This window comes from Adiantum capillus-veneris, chromosome 28, assembly GCF_014529385.1.
Source record: "Adiantum capillus-veneris isolate H3 chromosome 28, ASM1452938v2, whole genome shotgun sequence".
Classification (NCBI taxonomy): domain Eukaryota; kingdom Viridiplantae; phylum Streptophyta; class Polypodiopsida; order Polypodiales; family Pteridaceae; genus Adiantum; species Adiantum capillus-veneris.
Window position 1 is genome coordinate 42,788,382 of NC_140958.1, and position 18,416 is coordinate 42,806,797.

Genomic DNA, 18,416 nt, shown 5'->3' on the forward strand with positions numbered 1-18,416 from the left:
GAGAGATAAAATATACACAAGATAGATAATAGGGAATTGAGAAAGAGAGAGCACACACAAGATACATGGTTCACCCAAGTGCGAGCTACATCCATGGGAAAGGAGCCACTCAATAGCTTTACACTTCAAACTTGAAGTAACTTACAAAGGGCTTAGAAACTCTTAATGGTCATCCCGCTTGATTCTCTCTCTACCTTGCAGTTCTTGCTTCTACTTCATGTGTAAAAGAGGCCTCCTTTTATAGATGTGATGGACCCTCTGGGATGCCCTCTCACATGAGAGACAACTGCCCATATGTTGATGCGTCCACTCAAAATTAGCCATTGGCTACTGAAAGCCACCCCGAACGTCGGTCGCCTACCATCGGCCCACCGGTCATTGTCTACCGACCACCAACCATAGAATATCAATCTCTAGCCATGTATTTTTTGACCACTTTTTGGCCACCATCCGTCTAATACATTTTGGAAAAAGAGAATATTCCAGTCAACGAATGAATTTTGGTTTTTTGACGAATGTTTTTTCTTCCGCCTCATAATGGGAGTCTTACACATGTGTGTTTCTTAGAATAAGGATTACAAGGGTAAATCAGGCTCCATACTTAACAACCTTGTTGTAGCTTCCATGCGCTAGTCAAGTCAACTACATTCCATGGATTGATATACTTGTGTATGTGATTCTCACTTTGCTACCATTGATATGGTGAGGCTTGTTAGCTGACTAACATTTTTGGCACCGTTGTTGAGGACAAGACAACCTAAACTAGATGAAAACCCAAAACAACCATAAGTAAAATCCATTAGTTCCTATCGATTCCTCACAAGTAAAATCCATTAATACTTGTATATTCCTCTGGAGTAGTCCTCTTTATGATTTTGCATGGTTGTCGAGGACGAGGCAACCTAAATTAGATGAAAACACAAAACAATCACAAGTGAAATCCATTACTCCCTTTAGAGTAGTCGTCTTTTTGATTTTGCAAGGTTGGAAGAAGGAAATTTATTGACTATGTAGGGTACTTGGGAGTAGGGAGACTTGCCAAGGACCTTGGTAGCTATTGGCTAGTTAGAAAAAGGATGATGGATGGTCCTTCAGACTTGTGTCAAGTCGGAATAATAAAACCAAGTTAGAAAGGTAAGTTTTGGAGAAAACTGTTGTTTCATTTTCATTTTAAGCTATTTTTTACAGGAGTAGGGTAAGTAAGATTGGGTTCCATCTTCCTCCTCCCCCCTCATTCACAAGAGGCGGCAACAACATATCATATGTATTTTTGAGCTTCATTCTCAACCAATGAGCTATAGCCCAGTGGTGGATTGAAGCTTGTGCACACATTGGCACCAATTCAACATGTGCATAGCGCATTGCACGTTGAAAATCACATGGTAGTGAAAGACTTCCGAGGGGGAGGGGGGCTCACTAGTTTTTATGTGGGTCCAAAAATGAGCCATAAAGTTTCTGTTGAATGAGACTTCTAACACCCCTTTGGTTTTTTTTGTCGCTGCCTCATTTGAACCTAGCCCAAAACATTGTCATTGTTGCATCTGTGCTAACAAATTCTGAAGTGGATCAAAGTCTAGCGAAGTAGATAGTAGACGTGACTATTATTTAACATACTGATCCGGGACTATTTTTGCAGAAGTAAGTTCACCAATACACTCCAAACATCACTAGGAACATGTATATATGATAAAGTTGGAAATTGGACATCCATAGAACTCACCTAGAGAAAAGGCACGCCTATTTTCCACAATATACATTTGGGACCTATCTTTTAATTAGGACCTTATAGCCTGATCGTCTGCATTGTATAGGCAAAGAAAATCGAATTTGGTGTCATTTCCTTCACTAGATCTTAGAAAACATAGTGAAAACCTTTATGGCTATAGAGCGCCAATATAGAGGTGCAAAAAAATGAGCTTGCGGTCCCTTAGGTTTTAAACAAAGCACAGTATGGTCATATGATCATATAGGAAACACCTTATTATTCTTAGACCAAATTGTGTCAATGTGTAGGTTGTGCCGGGCTGATTTTTTAACACAAGTACACATTAAAACACTTTAACTATGCACATAATTCAAAGAGAATGACCAATTAAGATGAACAACTTGCTGAGGATCAGATTTGCTTGGAGCAGGCAGTCCCCCCTCCAAAAGGACTTGTATTATAATCCTCTCGAAAGAGAGCTTTGTTAAATATAGGTTTGTGCTCTTGGAGAGCCTTGATTGAATCAAGAAGATCTGTCTTCAATATTCCATGGTATAACCCTCCTTCCAAACCCTAAACACCCCAACAAGGAGAAAAAAATTGCGGGGGAAAGAGGAAGATGAAGGTGGTATTGCCATATACATGTGATAGTGATGTGTGTAAACACACTTAGGACCATCGGGGCATTTTTCCCTCACTAGGAGGTTTTTTCCCCTGTGCATTGTATATACGCCCATCACTCTAGAGCTATCTTATCTTTCCATTGCACACTAAGGAATACACTCTCTAGGAGGTTTTCCCCCCCGTGCATTGTATATACGCCCATCACTCTAGGGCTATCTTATCTTTCCATTGTGCACTAAGTAATACAGTCTCTGTTGTGTGCCTTAAGCTTCCTTCATCTTCTCTAAGCTGCGTGTTTTCTTATAACCCTAATTCCAACAATTGGTATCAGAGCATCTTCCATCCTCTTGAGCTTATCTCCAGTAGCAACAGTAGCTCCAACACATGCCTGCTCACTTTCTCCAATTTTTGTGAGCTATGGCAAGCGTCAACATGTCAAAAAATACTTTGGGTAGGCTCAAAGAGCTCGGTCTGCTTAGATTTTTGATTCAGGCTCATTTCTGCCTCCATTTCCACCACAGGTAGTTATGTGTAGGCTATTTTGTCATTTTGTACAGTATTTCTATCAGTTCCATTTTCTACATAATAGGTCTCTTAAAGTCTTCTACGGTTTGTTCTATATAGCATGTGGTGTTCTCGCTTCGTTTCTCCTCTTTTTGGGCAGTTTTCACATCAGGTGCAACATTTACCATGGCTGACAACAACAAAGATGTATTCAAGATTTTTACTACTGAGGATAGATTGATGGGGACAATTACCCTATGTGGGCTTATATGGTGCAACATGTCCTTGTGTCAAAGGGCATTTGGAATATTGTGCAAGGCATTGATGTACGTCATGGTTCTTTGGATGTAGGCAATGTTGAATATGTTGCAGGTTTTGGTGACAGAATTGCTGTTGCCAGAGCTATTTTTCCTATGACCGAGCAAGCTTTTTGGGATGTAAAATATGCACATGCTCATGCTTTGATTGCATTGTCTGTGAAGTGCACTATTACTCCTCACGCTTGCTCAACAAAATCTGCAAAATAGGCTTGGATATTTTGGCTAGTCTTTATGCAAGTCGCAATGAGGCTAAAATTGCATTGCTGCGTAAAGAGATGGAGTTGAAGATTATGCATGAGGAAGATGAGATGGATACTTTCCTTGCTGGTGTCAAGGATATCAATGAGCAACTTATTCTGTAGGCAAAGTCATTTCTGATAGTTCCCTTGTGTATACTATCCTCAATGCTCTGCCAGATTCTTACAAGATTTTTGATAGTACTTGGAGACTTATGACCCAAGGAAATCCAGAAGTTGTCAAGTTTGATGCATTATGCACATTGCTGCTGAAAGATTCACTTTCCAAAAAAAAAAGGACTAGACAATGTGCACTTGAACATGCCTTAATTGCTACTCAAAGAAAAGGTGGTAACATCAATGTAGTCACTTCTCATGGTTCTTCTGCGAGTGGTAAATCACGTGTTCCTAATGCTTCTGTTGGCAAAAATTTCCCCATGGGAATTTTGGTGAAAAGGGCAAAAAGAAAATGCGTTGCCATTATTGTAAAGCTAATATTCACTTGATCAAGCAGTGTCTGAAATTGAAGGCAAAAGAGGCTAAGAAGAAAGAGGCTGGATCAACTATATGGTCCAATACAAGTGCAACTATTGTGGAGTCTTCTATGAAAGGAGATTGTGATGCTGATGTAGATGTAGAGTAGGCTTTAAGTGCAGAGTGTACTTATGATCATGCTATCCATGATGCATGCATGTCAATTGCCGCAGATTCAAAATGTGTGGGATTTTGACAATGGTGCTACAAAGCACATTACCTCACATTGTGATTTGTTTACCTCTCTTGAGTTTGTCCATCATGGGAATTCAGTCACTTGTGCCAATAACACCTCTAATCCGGTCCAAGGAGTTGGAAAGATTGTGCTTATTGCTGTAAATGGTAGTTCTTTCATACTTGTTGATGCATTGTATGTTTCTGGGATCAAGAACAATCTTTTGTCTGTATTTGCACTATCCTCTTGTACGAGAGAGCATGAAGCCAAATCAAAAGTGAGAGTCATACCCTCAATGGAAAGCAATTTTTAAAATGATATATCAAATATATAATAAGAATTTTTGTTTAATCTTATCAAATGTACGATCATTGTAGCAGAATTACTAAAGGTTAGACTATATGTGTGGACCAAAGTGGAGAAGAACTTGGAAAAAATGGACATAAAATTTTCCTTCAAAACCATGAAAGCAGAAATAAAGGAAACAAAATGTGTGAAACCCAAGAGCATTGAGACAATACCTATAAACAAAGTGGGAGAATATTGTGAAGGAGAAGGAAACACCACCCTGCTAGTGAATAAAAAAAAGTTAAAACAATAGCTATTATTAATAGTGGAGCAAGTGCATCCATAACTAATTTTTTTTTGGAAGAAGTGGAAAAAACCAGTTGTTAAAAAATCCTATATGAAACTACAATCAACAGAGGGATACATTGAAAGACCCATAGGAATATGAGTACAAATAATAATCACATCATGTGGAATTGAATACGAACATACATTTGCAATAGTAGGTTTCAATAAAGATAACAATTTTGACATCATTTTAAGACGTCCATTCATGAGAAGATTTAAAATGGTCAAACATTGAAGTTACAACCACATCTACCTAACACATGAAAAAATGACTATCAGAGTGAACCTGAAAGATCATTCCTGTCATTAAATATCATATTAAACTAATCATTTGATGTGGGATAATAAACAAGAACAAGGGTTAGAATATAGACATGTGCTTATGGATCTATCTCAACACGGGGCCAATGGTAAAGGGGCCCAAATGAGAGATGGTCTGTCAAAGAGCAAGGTTAACTAATGGAGCTTAAAAGACCTTAGGGTTAGCTTCATTAAAGACCTCCAATGGTTAGTGTTAAAAGTCCTTTGACCTTAAGCAAACTAGGGTTGAGCTTGAGGTGGGAACCCGACCTAAAATTGTCTTTGACCTTAAGCAAGCTAGGGCTGTGCTTGAGGTGGGAACCCGACCTAAACTTGCCTTTGACCTTACGCAAGCTAGGGTTGAGCTTGAGGTGGGAACTCCACCTAAGGTGCTTGTCATGCTTGATGGCTAAGGTACTTGAGGTACTTGTCATACTTAATGAGGAAGTTGCTTGAGAAGCTTCCTATGCATGGGGGGTAAGATGCTTGAGTCAAAAAGAGACCCTACATACTTAATAAGGAAGTTGCTTGAGGAAGCTTCCTATGCATGGGGGGTAAGATACTTGAGTCAAAAAGAGACCCTACACACTTAATGAGGAAGTTGCTTGAGAAGCTTCCTATGAATGGGGTGTAAGATGCTTGAGTCAAAAAGAGACCCTACACAATGAGGAAGTTTCTTGAGAAGCTTCCTATGCATAAAAGTCCCAAAGTTAGGAGAATATTTGACCTAACCTTCCACTCACCCAAGGGGTACCCCTTTTCTAAAAGGGCACATGGGACACATGTCAAACTCTCACTAAGCTTAACCACATGGTGTGCTTGAATGCTATTGGTTGGGCAAAAGAGGGGTCCAATGAGCTTCTAGTTCCATCCAACAAATATCGAGATATTTTCAAACTCTCTCTCTCTCTCTCTAAGGGGTAAGGAGGACACTTGTCAAAAGACTACCCATGTACTTGACTGCATGATGCATGTGATTGGCTAGGAGGAGAAGGGTCCAATGAGCTTGCAGTATGTGGAAAAGTTGCAACTCGCCCAAAGCAAGCAACGAGGGTGCTAGGGGGATATACACCACACAAACACACACACTCATTTGGAAATTCATTCTCACTTGGTGAAAGTTGAGGAACTCCACCTCCTTCTCCAAGCTTGTGAGAAGTGAGAGCCTACACCAACACTCTTGGCTATGGAATGCAAATCCAACCAAGAGCCATGCTTCAATGCTTAAGCTTGCCATCTTCTCCATCTTCATTACTATGCTATTATGTATGCTAGCAAGAAGAGTGATGATAAGTGTGGAACTATTTCTTTCTCCTATGGAATGTTTCTTCTTCCTCTTCCCTATCTTCATTCTCCACTAGCTCTCTCCACCTTCAAAGGTGTTTGAGGCCTTGGGATAGTTAATGCTTTCTACAAAGTTTATGTTATGTTTGTGATGCATGAAGCTTTCCATCTTCATTGCGTCACCTAGGTCACAAGAAACACAAAGATTGTATTGTACTAAGTCTCTCTTGATGAGAGAAACTATAATACAAATGCCTATTAGAGGGGGGACCGGCTCTGTATGAATCCGGTCGTCAACTCTTGTCATGTTCTCTAAACTCTCTATCTTGCAAAAGTATTGTTTGTTCCAAGTTAACTAAGTACCATGTTTATGTTGCTACCATCAATTAAGTTCACCCGCTATGCTCACAAAGTAATCTCACAAAAGTGCTTTATCTAATTTTCTAGTTCTGCTACTCTCAAAGTTCATAGGCCATTTCCATTACATTAGTATCAGAGCATTTGGTTTCTCTTTTCTTGCTTAAGAAGAGGGGTCCTTAAGTAGCCTATTAATGGTTGTTTTTGTTAATTATATTAGGGTAAGTGGATCTGGGATCTATTATCGGTTTTGTTGAGCCCACTATGTGGGATATGGTGAACACCTCGGGAGCTTTGGTCTTAATAATGGAGTCTTTTTAGACTTGCCTACGGCTTTACCATTATTGATCCATAAGAAGTCCGAAAGGAGCTATCCCTCGACAACTTCGCTATGTTATACTCACTCCACTACTCTCTATAATTAACCAATTCGAGCCGTGGGTGTAGATACTTAAATGCCTATTTTCAAAGGCTAAGAGGAGTAGCAACTAAGGTTTTGAATTGCCAAACCATACACTAAGTAAATTCATAAGCTTAATTAACATGGCTGACAATAACCAAGAGAGTAGAATGAACATTGATAACTTTGATTTTGCACATGAAGGTGCTAACGATGATGCCCCCATGTTTGTTAATTATCTTGTCACTAGGTTGCCAAACCATACACTAAGTAAATTCATAAGCTTAATTAACATGGCTGACAATAACCAAGAGAGTAGAATGAACATTGATAACTTTGATTTTGCACATGAAGGTGCTAACGATGATGCCCCCATGTTTGTTAATTATCTTGTCACTAGGTTGCAACAAGCTATGGGCAACCCCGCTGTGCAAGCCGAAGTTACTCAACAACTTCGTGCTTATGGGATTTCCTTTCCTCTCCAAGAGGAGAGAGAGAGCTTACGAGACCTCTTGATGAGACCCCCAAAAGAAGACTCTCTCCCATACGAGAGGAGGAATCCAAAGATCAAGAAAGCAATGAATTCCTAAATTCCTCTGAAGATGTGGCTCCACGAAGAAGGCAGACTAAATGATTGGCAACTCCTCCCAAGCGGAAACGGTTAACCCATAGCCTTCTCCTCGTCACTCCAAAAGGGAAGAGAGGGAATTAAGAAAGAAAATGGCAAGAAAGAGGTCACCCTCTTCTCCTTGTTCTTCACCTTCCTCCTCTATCGATGAAAGCTATCGCAAATCTTACCCTGCATGGCAAAGGTCACAAAAGCTCAAGAAGTTCAAAGAGGGAGGAAAGAGTATCTCTTTTCTCACCTATGATGGCACCTTTGGTGCTACTGACAAAGTATTGGCCTTCATCCAACAATTTGATGCGGCCTTTGGAGACGAGGGCTTCATGGAGTCCCCTTCTTCGCCATGTAGCTATGCACTTCCAAAAATCGGCTCATCAATGGTGGGCTAGACTTTGTGGAAATGGCGAAGCCCCAAAGACATGGAAAACTCTACGAGTTTCCATCATGAAGCAATTCCTTGCAAGCGATGCAAAGGACAAAGTGCTCACGGAATCAATGGAGTTTAAGGCTTCTCTCTCATGAGTCTATCCACAAATATGTGGACAAGTTTTGGGATTTACATCTCAAGACTACTATCTTTCAAAAGATAGACTTTGCCGTGCAAAAAAAACAATTCTGTGCGGGATTACCCAAATAGATGGCCGAGTATGTCAACTCTCGACGGCTTGGTTCTATCACCAAAGTAATCCACCACACCATGGTTGCTTCGTGCATCAATTTCCAACAAGGGGCTAGATGGAATGTCAAGCCCATGGAAAATAAAGAAAAAAGTGATGCCAAGGGTAAATCCAATGCCCAAAATTCTTCCCGAGGCCATTCCAACAACAACAACAACAACCGGTCCAAGGAGAAGGGAGCTTACAAAGGTAAATATAAACTCTCTCCTAAAGAGCTAGAAGCTTTTTGTAAGGACTACAAATGTTTTAAATGTGGGGAGCAAGGCCATGGTTATTGTCCTTGCCCCAAGAGAATTGCCCGCAATGAGACTCCTAGAGCCTCTATGTTTGAAGCTCCAAAAGAGGATGCTCATTGCCAAGGATTTCTTCCTTTCCTATGCTTGGGGAAAGATGCAAGAGCATGATGCCTTTATTTTGTTTGACCCTGGTTCAACTGACACCTTCATATCCACGGAGTTGATCACTAAGCTAGGCATACAAGCCCACGAGATGAGAGATGCATTGATAGCCAATGGAGCTATCAAGGGACAAAACGTCCCAGTTACTTCTTTAATTGGAAAATTAAGGCTTCATGTCCAAAGCTATGTGGACAAAAAGGATTTCTTCATCTCCCCTCTCAAACATGAGAATGTTGTCGTTGGGGCACCATGGTTTAACCGCATGGCTTCCAACATGAAGCTCCTTAAAAGGAGAATGTACTTCACCTAGAGGGAAGAGAGCATGTACATAGATGCTAATGAATCGGGAAACACCATATCCTTGCAATAAAGGTAATCAAGAGGAATTAGAGTTTTCTAATTTCCTAAATGGATCCCATGATGTTTTCATTGATGACATCCCTAGTGAGCTACCTCTAAAATGAGGGATGATGACCATGCAATGGAGCTCCTACCAACAAGCTCACCGCCTAACAAGCCTCCTTATCGAGTTTCACAAGCTCAACAAGAGGAGATCATGAGGCAAGTGCATGAATTGGTGGAAAAAAGGGATGGTGAGGTCTAGCTCCTCTCCATTTTGTTCACCATTTATTTTAGTGCAAAAGAAAGATGACGCATATCACATGTGTGTCGACTATAGAGCACTAAATAAGATCACTATCAAAAATAGATTTCCCATGCCGCAGGTAGAAGATCATTTGATACTTTACAAGTTTTGGCCTGACAAATGCTCCAGATGCATTCAAACTCATGATGGACAAAAGTCTTCAGGCCATTCAAATTGTCTTGAAGAGTACAAGGGACACCTCCAGGTAATCTTTCAAGTTGTGAGAGAGAATAAGCTTTTCATTAATCAAAAGAAAAGTAAATTTTTTTGTATAAGGAATTCAATATTTATGTCACATTATCTCTAAAGATGACACCCGTATACATCCAACAAAGTTAGAGATAATAAAAGGTTGGCCTAATCCAAGGAAATTACAAGAGGTACAGAGCTTCATAGGTATGTGTGCATACTATAGATGCTTCATTAAAAAGATTCTCGCTAATAGCAAGCCCATTACATGACTTAACAAAAAAGAACGTTAAGTATTCATGGACTGCAAAAGTGTAAGAAGCTTTTGAAGAAGCTTAAGGAGAATCTTATCTCTCGAAGTGTGCTCACACTACTAGATCTCTCAAAGCCATTTGAGGTCCAATGTGATGCTAGTGGCGATTGCCTTGGAGCTATTTTGCTTCAAGAAGGGCATGCCATAGCATATGAGAGTAAAAGATTCAACTTCGATAAGCGAGTATTGGGCAAATACGAAAAGAGCTACTAGCTATTCTATATGCCCTAAACACGTGGAAACACTATCTCCTGGGGACTCCATTCATCCTACGAATGGATCACAAAGCCTCAAGAACTTCATGACGCAAACCAAGCTCTCCAACAAACAAATGAGGTGGGAAAATTTTCTTTTGCAATTTAAATTTCATATTGCTCACATTGTTGGCAAGCACAATCAAGTGGTCGATGCACTTTCACAATGACCAAGGGTAAATCTGGTGTCTATAGTAACTCACAATGATCTATCTTTCATGATAGATGAGTATGCTACTGACCGAGACTTTAAGTATGTAATTACAACCTTTACAATAGGGAATAAAAAAAGAACCATTCACCTTGAAGGATGGTTATCTTCCAAACGGCAATAGGCTATGTGTTAATCACCCATACAATAAGAAAGTCATGTATGAATCCCATACTTCTCCTTATGCGGGGCAAACAGGGATTCCAGAGTCTACTCTTTGAGGAGTAGAAATGTATTTCTACTGGTCTACCATGAAAAGTAAACATACAAGAGTATGTTTCAAAATGCGTGGTATACCAAAAGTTGAAATTTGATCGATGGAAGCAACTTGGATTGTTTCAGCTGACACACTTAACAAGAAAACACACTCTATGCCTGGCAAAAAGACTATTAAGGCACATCAAATGGCAACCCTCTTCATATCTTTTCAAGCACCATGGCTTTCCAACATCCATAGTGTTGGACAAAGATCCTAGAATGACCAGTAATTTCTAGAAGGATCTTTTTTGGAATCTAAGAAGTAGAATGAATTTCTCTTTTGGCCTATCACCCATAAACGGATGACCAAAGTGAAATAACTAATCTAATGATTCTTGAATCTACTGAAAGCCTATGTCATGGAAGTATATCAACGTTCTCAATGATAGAAGTACCTACCTCTTATAGAGTATGCGTGCAATGACATTGTACATACTTCTATGGGGAAAGCACCTTTCAAGGTTAAAGAGGGAAGATCCAAAAGTCCCTTACTACTTAAAGTACATGGGAAGATCTTTGCTACTGATGAAGATAGCCGAGACTCACAAGAATCTTTTCCAAAGATTAAAGAGGCTAAATCCATCTCAAAGCAAAGGCAAAAAGGGATGCTGCTAGTAAGCATAGAAGAGCCTTAGCCTTTAAGAAAAATGATGGGGTCTTGCTAAAGTTGCTCAAGGCTCATCTAAGGCATATTATGGGCACGAATCCTATGCGCCACCAAGAGTATTATGCTAAACTAGAAAAAAGATACTATGGTCCTTTTTTAAATTCTCAAGCCAATCAATGAGATGGCTCACCAATTAAAGTTTCCCAACCATTGGCTCATGCTGTACAACATTTTCCATGAGAGCCTATGTAAGCGTTACAAAGGAGCACCACCAAAAGAAGCAATAGTTGCAGACCCTCCAAAAATCGAAGATCACAAAGAAGTACTTTAATCCGAGTCCATCCTATGACATGAAAACAAGGTATTAAGAAACGATAAGATTATCTGACGATATCTTATTGAGTTTAAGAATTATCCTTTTAAAGATGCTAAATAGATGCAAGGAAACTAGCTTCAGGATAATATGAACTTTGTCAATGCTTACAATGTTGCACTAGAGTAAGCATACGAAAATGCATTTTAAATGAAAAATGTTTTTGTCTTATAAGACAAGTTCTCTTTTTATTGTGCACAAATTTAAATAGTATGCATGCTTAGAATCATGTTTGTGGTGACGATGTCTCCCAAACACCAAGTAGAGCTTGTCACTCTACTTTGGAAGTATGATATGGACTAAAGAGCAGACATGCTTGCGGCAGATATGTCTCCAAAGCACCAAATGGATTAGTCATCCATCTTGGAATGATGTCGTAGGGTAAAAATGATCCTCTACCTGCTAAGACAAATTGAATAATGACTATGACTTTATCTCTTTTACCTCATAGTCGAGGACGACTATGATTTCAAGAGAGAGGTAATGTCATAAAATATCTAATATCTAACCAACCCAAATGATTTTCTCATACCAACCCAAATGATTTTCTCATATTAAACTGATCATTTAATGTGGGATAATTAACGGGAAAAAGGGTTAGAATATAGACATGTGCTTACGGATCTATCTCAACACGGGGCCAATGGTAAAGGGGCCCAAATGAGAGATGGTCTGTCAAAGAGAAAGGTTAACTAGTGGAGCTTAAAAGACCTTAGGGTTAGCTTCATTAAAGACCTCCACTGGTTAGTGTTAAAAGTCCTTTGACCTTAAGCAAGCTAGGGCTAAGCTTGAGGTGGAAACCCAACCTAAACTTGTCCTTGACCTTAAGCAAGCTAGGGTTGTGCTTGAGGTGGGAACCCGACCTAAAATTGCCTTTGACCTTAGGCAAGCTAGGGTTGAGCTTGAGGTGGGAACTCCACCTAAGGTGCTTGTCATGCTTGATGACTAAGGTACTTGAGGTACTTGTCATAATGAATGAGGAAGTTGCTTGAGAAGCTTCCTATGCATGGGGGTAAGATGCTTGAGTCAAAAAGAGACCCTACACACTTAATAAGGAAGTTGCTTGAGGAAGCTTCCTATTCATGGGGGGTAAGATGCTTGAGTAAAAAAGAGACTCTACACACTTAATGAGGAAGTAGAAGCTTCCTATGCATGGGGGGTAAGATGCTTGAGTAAAAAAGAGACCCTACACACTTAATGAGGAAGTTGCTTGAGAAGCTTCCTATGCATAAAAGTCCCAAAGTTAGGAGAATCTTGAGCTAACCTTCCACTCACCCAAGGGGCACCCCTTTTCTAAAAGGGCACATGGAACACATGTCAAACTCTCACTAAGCTTAACCACATGGTGTGCTTCAATGCTATTGGTTTGGCTAAAGAGGGGTCCAATGAGCTTCTAGTTCCATCCAACAAATATCGAGATATTTTCAAACTCTCTCTCTCTCTCTCTAAGGGGCAAGGAGGACACTTGTCAAAAGACTACCCATGTACTTGACTGCATGCTGCATGTGATTGGCTAGGAGGAGAAGGGTCCAATGAGCTTGCAGTATGTGGAAAAGTTGCAACTTGCCCAAAGCAAGCAACGGGGGTGCTAGGGGGATATACACCACACAAACACACACACTCATTTGGAAATTCATTCTCACTTGGTGAAAGTTGAGGAACTCCACCTCCTTCTCCAAGCTTGTGAGAAGTGAGAGCCTACACCAACACTCTTGGCTATGGAATGCAAATCCAACCAAGAGCCATGCTTCAATGCTTAAGCTTGCCATCTTCTCCATCTTCATTACTATGCTATTATATATGCTAGCAAGAAGAGTGATGATAAGTGAGGAACTATTTCTTTCTCCTATGGAATGTTTCTTCTTCCTCTTCCCTATCCTCATTCTCCGCTAGCTCTCTCCACCTTCGAAGGTGTTTGAGGCCTTGGGACTGAGGCTTGGGATAGTTAATGCTTTCTACAAAGTTTATGTTATGTTTGTGATGCATGAAGCTTTCCATCTTCATTGCATCACCTAGGTCACAAGGAACACTAAGATTGTATTGTACCAAGTCTCTCTTGATGGGAGAAACTATAATACAAATGCCTATTGGAGGGGGGATTGGCTCCGTATGAATCCGCTCCTCACCTATTGTCATGTTCTCTAAACTCTCTCTCTCTTGCAAAAGTACTGTTTGTGCCAAGTTAACTAAGTACCATGTTTATGTTGCTACCATCAATTAAGTTCACCCACTATGCTCACAAAGTAATCTCACAAAAGTGCTTTATCTAATTTCCTAATTCCGCTACTCTCAAAGTTCATAGGCCATTTCCATTACAATTCCTATAGAGAGATCATGAAGACACTTGTCGAGGAATTCGATTCGACCACCCATGGTGGACCAAAGGTTTTCGCAGGGCTACAAAGAAAAAAACACATTTGGTTGTGTGGCACATTTGAATGTGGGGACCTACTTGAAGAGGACTACAATTTATAGAGGATGGTAAAGGATGACGCATAATCCTAGAACCCTTCTCCGAATATCTTTTTGAACCTTTTGGATGGAATCAAATACTAGTGACATTGGACGTATGTGTAAATGAGGTAAATCCTACTAGGATTTGTAATGAGGATGGGTGCAAAATTATATCCCTCGAAATGATAGGACTAATTTGAGATAACACAAGTGATAACGTAAAAAGATGTATGGAAAATGAAACATCATGTACGCAAGTGAGGGATGAAACTTCCATAAGACAAAGCTTTGTGACAAAGAAGGGCACACCATAGTTCCTTCCTTTATGCTAAGTATTTTAAAAGAAGCTAATGAGAACTTTGAGTTTAAAAGCAAAGAAATTGGGACAAACAACTATTTCATGGATCATGATGCAAAAGCACAAACCATGGGGACAAATCAACAATGTGAAGATTTCATCATTGACATACTTCGAGAACTAGTAATACTTGTTCTAGAGGAAGTGACTCTAAATAATACACGACTAAAAGTGCATGAAGAAGTAACATTGTCAAGTTTCACACAAGATGTTCACAACAAAGTCAAGATTAAGAGAAGAGAAAAAGAAAATGCTTGGAAGTGCTCATCCTTGAACAAAAATTCCACAAAGAGCAAGCTGAGATATCAATGTAAGATATACACCTCTACGAGAAAGAACAACCACAAAAGCAAAAGAAAATACCTTGAAAGGAACAAGAAACATAGTAAATATGGGTACCAATGTCAGAACTCTACTAGACTACCCAACAAAGGCAAGTGAAGGAACAAATGATTCCAGTCAAGCTTGTTGAACCATTAGAGTTCTATGAGGGTAACTCACAAATATGGTTACCTAAAGTAGTAGCTCACCTAGAACTACTAACAACATTTGTGTAGCACAAAGATCGACCCAAAGATAGCCAACCACAACAAAGGGTGATCACACAATCTTCAGATGGATCCCTCATCCTCTACTAGAGGAGCAAGGCTTTACAACATTAATAGTTGAATATAGCTCCTAAAGCCTCAAGTCCATCAAGTCAATGGGATGATAAGATACTTGAAAAATACAATCACAGAAGGACCTAAAACAAAGAGGGTTCCCAAATCGCTATTGGAAACTCAGTTATAGAGAACCAACCTTGATCTACAACCTCTTCTCAATATAGATAAAGTGAAGGTGCAACAAGGAGCAATTTTCAAGGAGCCTCACACAATTTTAAAAGGATTCATAAACCCTTGTTCCAACCTTGAAAGCATCACTAGCATACACAAAAAAATCAAGAGTAGCAAAAATATGCCAACTTACTCGACATAATGGTGGTATCCAAAGACCAAAACAATGCAAGAGTCCTAAATCTTAAGAAGATTTGGCATTGGGTTTTGGCCTTGACAAGATAAGTCCAAGTTGCCATTAAAAATACCTGGCATAATAGCCAAAATTGGGAAAATAATCCAATAAATGAGCAAAACATAGCTTCAAGTAATACCTTTTGTGGTCTAAGAGTCTTAGCTATTCTAGGTATTAACAAAGATGAAGAGTTGGGTATAGCTACGTCATGTTGCTCATGTTGATATAGGTGAGCATGATAGTCAAAGTTTATATATTTAAGCTTGGTAAAGTGAAGGAGAAAAGTCCAAAATACATTGACGCACTAAGCACAGCGATACATGAGTGCATAAGAAAAAGTGGAATCTATTGAGACATCTATGATGTGACATGTGTTGCATTTGTTTTTTGAGGCACCCACCAATTGCATTTTTGCACTACATGTTTTTTTTGTTACCATGTACATGTGGTAGTGATGTGTGTGAATACACTAGGACCGTCGGGGAATTTTTTTCCTCTTTAGGAGGGTTTTTCCCTTGAGCATTGTATATACGCCCATCACTCTAGGGCTATCTATCTTTCGATTGCACACTAAGTATCAGAGCAGGTTACGTCCTCTCGAGCTTAGTCGCCAGCTGCTCCAGCAAACACGCCTGCTCACTTTCTCTAATTACAGTGAGGTTTGGCAAGCGTTCACATGTCTACAAATATTTCAGGGAAACTCGTAGAGCTCAGTCTGCTCAGATTTTTGATTCGGGCTCATTTCGGCCTCTGTTTCCACTATAGGCAGGTCTGCATAGGCAATTTTGTCATTTCCTGCGGAATTTTTTTCAGTGCCGATTTGTGCATAATAGGTGCCTTACTGTCTTCTACGATTTGTGCTATATAGCACGTGTTGTTCCCGCTCCGTTTCTCCTATTTTTGGGCAGTTTTCACATCAGGTGTAGCATTTACCATGGCTGACAACAACACAGATGTCTTCAAGATGTTTGCTGCTGAGGACATGTTGGATGGGGACAATTACCCTATGTGAGCTTAGATGATGCAACACGTTCTTGTGTCAAAGGGTGTTTGGAATATTGTGCAGGACATTGATGTACGTCCTGGTTCTGAGGATGTAGGCGATGTTGAGGATGTTGCAAGTCTTGCTGCTATTAGAGTTGTTTTCCCTACGGTAGAACAATCTTGTTGGGATGTAAAGGATGCGCAGGCTCCTGCATTGATTGCGTTGTTTGTGAAGTGCACCATTGTTCCTCACATCCGTTCAGCAAAATCTACAAAACAGGCTTGGGATACTCTTGTTGGTCTTTATGCAAGTCGCAATGAGGCAAAAATTGCTTTGCTGCGTAAAGAGCTGGAGTCGAAGATTATGCACGAGGAAGATGATATGGACACTTTCCTTGCTAGTGTCAAGGATATCAATGAACAACTTATTTCTGCAGGTGAAGTCATTTTAGACAGTTCCCTTGTGCAGACTGTTCTTGATGCCTTACCAGATTCTTACGAGACTTTTGCTAGTACTTGGAGACTTATGACCCAAGGAAATTCCGAAGTTGTCAAGTTTGATGCATTATGCACATTGCTGTTGCAAGAGTCACTTTCTAGAAAAAATAGGACTAGGGAGCGTGCAGTTGTTAAGGCGGTTACGCCGCTAGCGGAAGCTAAATAGCGAGAACTCAACCAACAACAGAATTTGTCAGACGAGGACGGAGCTTGACCCGCAGGCGCATGGAAACAACTAGGTGGGTGTCAAATCACCTACTCGAGCTTCTAAAGACAATCACTACTAAGGAAATCAAATCTAAGTTCTAAAATACGCAAGTGACTGAAATCCTTACTACGAACGAATGCTATACGAAACAGGATCTAGAATCATTGAATCGATCTCAAACTCAAGGGGAAGTCTATACACTAGGTAAGAACAACACCCTAAAGACTTGAACTGCAAAATCAACCTATAACCACTCCGTGCGGTAAACGCGTATGAAGACAGGCCGAAAAATACAGGTGATCAAAACTTGACCCCGATGGTACGAATGCGTAGCTCTACTCGTTGTGGTTCTATAGATATGCTGCACGCTCTATTCCGACACACGAGTTGGAAGAAAACTCACACCGAAGCTCGTAGGAACTTACCACACATAGAAGCCGATAGCGCGCACTCTTGGTATCTGTGCGTAGCTCTCGCCGTTGCGAACACAATGGCGGTGTCGCTTCTCCAATGGCGGTTCCGTAGCTCGCGTAGCAAGTAGATAAGACTCTCTCTCTCTCTCTCTCTCTCTCTCTCTCTCTCTCTCTCTCAGACACAGTCACGGCGCTTAAAAACTCACTTTGATTAATAATCTGAATCCCCTTAGGTTACAAAAACTTTGGCTTATATACCTCAGCCTTGGAGGTGAGAACATCTCTAACTAATTACATCAGCGAGTGAAATTACTTCGGGATTACAAGCTGGAAACTCAATTGAGTCCCGTTACTTAATGAATGGCTCCATTCAAAATCAATGTCGGAAAGACATTTATTACAATCAATGGTTACAAAAATGATGAGTGTGAGCAAAAATGTGGGTGTGATCCTCTTCTGGCTCAACACCCCCCTCCTCCGCGTTCATGTCGTCCCTGACATGACTTTTATGCTTGGTCAATAAAGTCCTGTCGTCTTGAGCTTCTGCAAATGTGATTCGTATCGTAGGTTGCCGATGGTCAAGGTTGGGCCGAATATTTTACTTTCGTGGGTGAAAAAGCCGGTGTAGAAAGCTTCTTCGAATGTTTGCATGTGGAAGCTAGGCAAAAACATAATCCTCTGGTATAGGAGGTGCAACACTTTCGGAGAAGGCTGCAATGAAAGATCATACATCATATCAGTCACTGTGTCGGCCGTCGATAGTAGACTCGAGGTCGTGGCTTTATCTGGCGCGAACACTTCAATGCAAGCTAAGAGAGTCCTGCAAATTTTCTTGAGCATCTGACACGAAAGGTCAGGAGAGAC